The sequence below is a fragment of the Cannabis sativa genome, chromosome 6 (genome assembly GCF_029168945.1).
Source record: "Cannabis sativa cultivar Pink pepper isolate KNU-18-1 chromosome 6, ASM2916894v1, whole genome shotgun sequence".
In the NCBI taxonomy this organism is placed as follows: domain Eukaryota; kingdom Viridiplantae; phylum Streptophyta; class Magnoliopsida; order Rosales; family Cannabaceae; genus Cannabis; species Cannabis sativa.
The window spans coordinates 75,150,234-75,154,772 of NC_083606.1; the positions used below are offsets into that span (position 1 = coordinate 75,150,234).

The 4,539-nt window shown below is 42.5% G+C and overlaps 1 pseudogene; it reads right to left on the bottom strand.

Annotated features, from left to right (window-relative positions):
* Positions 1 to 3,941: 3,941 nt before the first annotated feature.
* On the bottom strand, positions 3,942 to 4,080 carry LOC133039557 (small nucleolar RNA Z247; annotated as a pseudogene).
* Between the last annotated feature and the right edge of the window lie 459 nt (positions 4,081 to 4,539).

A 4,539-nucleotide genomic window follows, 5' to 3' on the forward strand; every position in this document is an offset into this window, starting at 1 on the left:
TAGTGCAAGAGACAAGATGAGAGAAAGGGAGTGAATGAATAAGGTGCGGCTGAGAAGTTAGAGATTAGAGTTTTCTCTTTTTTTTGTCAGTCTTTGGGCCTATCTCGTCGGGCCCAGCTTGAACCGTCGAGATTGGGTACACGATTGTACCCAATCTCGGCAGTCCAAGCTGGGCTGGTCAAGATAGGGTCCAAAATTTATAATTTTTTTTAAAAAATATATTCTTGTGATCAATTATGGCCCTTTTTTAAGAGCTCGGCGAGATAGAGACCAATCTCGGTGCACACACTTTCGGCCCACCAAGATTGGTCTATAGAAATTTCCCATTTTTCTTGTAGATTTCGATGTGCTTAGTTCTTGAGTGAAAAACAGGATTTGAGGCAAGTTGTCTTGCCCCTGAGTTATAGCACCAAATTACAGCAGGCCCTTTGCATTTTATTCCTATTTCAGTAAGAAGGGACTGCAACCACACGACTTCAGTACAGGCTTGAGCTAATGCTCTGTATTTAGCTTCTGTGCTGGAGCGTGCCACAGATTTTTGTTTCCGAGAGCTCCAGCTAACAAGATTGTTTCCAAAGTAAATACAATATCCTGTAGTAGATTTTCGATCGTCTAAGGAGCTTGCCCAGTCGGAGTCACAAAAGCCTTCAATGACAGGATTGGAAGTTTTGGCAAAGAAAATTCCTTCACCAACAGAACCAGCAAGGTCGAAGGATTTTCTTGCAAGCATTCCAGTGATTTTGAGTTGGGCCTGCAAGAATTGACTAAGCTTATTGACGGAGAAGGCAATGTCCGGTCTGCTGAGTGTAACGTACTGAAGTGCACCTATGACACTTCGATAGAGTGTGTGATGATCAAAAGGGGCACTGTCTTGAAGGCTGAGTTTATTGCATTGAGTCATGGGAGTGGGACAAGATTTGGCATTGGACATGTTAGTTTTGTTGAGTAGATCCAAGGTATACTTTGTTTGAGATAAGTGAATTCCATCATGCCCCCTACTGATCTCAAAACCAAGGAAATATGCAACAGAGCCAAGGGATTTAAGAGCAAAAGAGAGTTGAAGTTGAGAGATAATGGCTTGAACCTGTGATGCATTATTCCCAGTGAGAAGTATATCGTCGACGTATACAAGGACAAAGAGGAGAGCATCATTGCGATTGAAGAAGAATAGAGAAGTGTCGGCTACAGAGTTGATGAAGCCAAGAGCAAGAAGAGTGGTTTTAAGTTTGTCAAACCAAGCACGATAGGCTTGCTTTAAGCCGTAGAGTGCTTTGTGAAGTTTGCAAACAGCAGTGGGGTTTGTTGGATCGACAAAACCGGCTGGTTGTTCCATGAAAACTTCTTCATCAATTGTGTCGTTAAGAAAGGCATTATTAATATCGATTTGTTGAATATCCCAATTGTTGGAGACGGCCAAGGAGAGAATAACACGAATGGTTGATGGCTTGACTACGGGACTGAATGTTTCAAAGAAGTCGATGCCGGGTTGTTGCTGAAATCCTTTAGCAACAAGACGGGCTTTAAGACGATTGACAGAACCATCCGAGTTGTACTTAATTCGGTGAACCCATTTGTTATCAACCACATGCATATACGGCTGGCGAGGCACAATGGTCCAAGTTTTGTTCTTTAAAAGAGCATAAATCTCATCGTCCACGGCTGCTTTCCATTTGGGTGAACATAGAGCTTGTTCAACCGTGTTTGGAATAGAAAGATCATTGTCTGAAGCTGCTGTTTGGGGAGTGGCAGTGGTAAGGAAAAGTTTAGGTTTGAAGACACCTGCTTTGGAATGAGTGACCATAGTGTGGGTGGAGCGGGGAGGGGGGGGTTTGGTGGGAAGTTGAGGTAATTCTGTAGGAGATGCAGTTTGGGACTGGTGTGGGGAATGTGGTAAGTGATCTGGTAGTGGTGAGAAGGAGATAGGCAGGTGTACTTCAAGGGGTATCGTGGAGTAGGAGGTGACAGTATCTGGAGATTTACTTTGACTGCTGGAAGATGCAGATTTGGCAGGTGAGATTGAGGGAGATACTTCAGGAGCAGTAGCTGGACAATGATCAATATCAGTTTCAGCATTTGTTGTTTCATCATGTTCTTGAGACACAAATGGTAACCATTGAGTGTATTGAATTTGAGTGGGACATGTGTTGATATCAGCACCTTTAAAGTGAGCAACACTGAAACCAAAGGAGAAGGGAAAGTCTCTTTCATTGAAAGTGACACTTTGAGCAATGTAGACACGACCCGAGGGATGCAAGCATTTGTATCCTTTGTGGTTTGGGCTGTAACCCAGGAAAACACATTTTGTGGATCTAAAATCCAACTTGTGTTGATTATAGGCTCTAAGATGTGGGAAACAAGCACAGCCAAAGACTTTGAGAAAGTTCAGATTAGGCTTGACATTGAAGAGCACTTCAGTGGGTGATTTGTGATTGAGAGTGGGTGTTGAGAGATGATTTATCAAGAAAGCTGCTGTGCTAAACGATTCCCACCAATAGTGAAGGGGAACAGAGGCTTGTATCAACAAAGTGAGCCCCATTTCGACTATGTGTCGATGTTTCCTCTCAGATTTACCATTTTGAGGATGTGTGTGTGGACATGGGTGTCTGAAGTGGATTCCTAAAGCATTTAGGAAGGGTGCTAAGCTCCTGTACTCACCACCCCAATCCGAGTGAAGAGTTTTTATTTTTGTCTCAAATTTTCGTTCAACAAACTTTTGGAAACTAAGAAAGATTTCCTTGACATCAGATTTTAGCTTTAGAGGATAGATCCAAGTGTAGTTGCTGAATTCATCAACAAAATGCACATAATACCTATATCCATCTTTGGATAAAATTGGTGAAGGACCCCATACATCCGAGTGAATGATTTCAAGGGGTTTCTTGGCTGTCTTTTGAGATGATTTATAATGTTTATGCTTGGATTTGCCAATGTGGCAGGCATCACAAAAATGGAGAGAGTTTTTAAAAGAAAGCTTCTCATTAACTAAAAGGTGTTTCATTACATTTAAACTTGGGTGACCAAGTTTCATGTGCCAGAGATCAATGTCACTGGTTTCATTAGACTGGACAAACAGAGATTGAGCATAGTGAATACACTCATTTGATTGACTCTTACATTGAGACTTTGAGCCATAGCTCTTCTTGGAATTTAAAGACTCAGAGACAGTAAAACATAGACTCGGATTGGTGACAGCAGAGTTAGAACATGACTTGGGTATTCGAAGCTGATATAGACCATTGTCAAGCGTTCCCCGAACTAGCTCCCTCCTCGTAGCCAGATCCTTAATGATACAACAGTCAGAGTAAAATTCAGCATAAACATTATTATCTTTTGTCAGCTGGGATATGGATAATAGATTTTTGGTTATGTGAGGCACACAAAAATATTGTTAAGTAGCAGATGAGATTTATGCAACTTTAAAATGCTATTTCCAATTTCAGCAATCGATAGAGACTGACCATTACCAATCAGCAGCTGTTTTGTACCTTTGTTTTCAACCTTGTGTTGCAGGTTTTTGTTGTCGACAGTGATGTGGTTTGTTGCCCCACTGTCTATGTACCAAGCATTCTCTTGGTTTGGATCTGTTGAAGCAGAGGAGAAGTAGGCTTGTTGTCCTTGGCCAGAAGATTGTTGTTGTCCTGAAGGAGCATTGGACTGAGACTGATTCGAACCAGGTGCAGGAGCTTGAAAATTGATATCGAAACGATGATAGCACTTTGAGACTACATGACCAACTCGATTGCAAAGCTGACAAATAGGCCTATTTCCACGGCCTCCTCTGCCACGTCCTCGACCTCGTGAGGAGTAGCCTCTTCCCTGAGGGTTACTGAAGCCATTTGGGTTGCCACCTGTGTTGGTGTTTCTTCGAAACTGAGCAGCAAAATTAGCACTGGGATTGCTTAAGTCGCCCGAAATGGGGGCATTCATTTGCTCCAATCGCATCTCTTGACTCTGCAAGAGGAATTGAACTTCCTGTATAGTAATAGAATCAGTACGAGATGTTAAAGTGATAACTACAGGGTCATAATCATGACCTAAGCCTCCGAGTATGTAGAGAATTAACTCTTCATCAGAAATAAGTTGACCAGCTGCAGAAAGATTTTCAGCAAGGCTTGTCATCTTCATCATATAGTCATGTATAGATAGATTTCCCTTTTTGAGGGATTGAAGTTGAAATCTAATTTGTAGAGTCCTAGCTTTTGACTGAGTGGTAAACAAGAGTTCAAGAGTGTGTCAAACCTCAAAAGAGGTTGTGCACCTTACCACATGACCAAACATGGTCTCGGAGATGGAGTTGAGCAACCAACTCATTATGGCCTGATCTGTTCTTCGCCAGAGGGCATAACCAACGTTCAGTTGACGGGTTTCTCCTGGGACAGTGCCACCGATGGTGTTGTCAACAAACTGAGGAGGACAGATCTGAGTTCTTAGCACAAAACCTTCAAGATCATGAGCACGGAGTGCTGGTAGAGCTTGAGACTTCCAGAAGGTGTAGTTGCCTCGGTCAAGCTTAAGGGTTAAAGGGGCAAGACTTTGAAA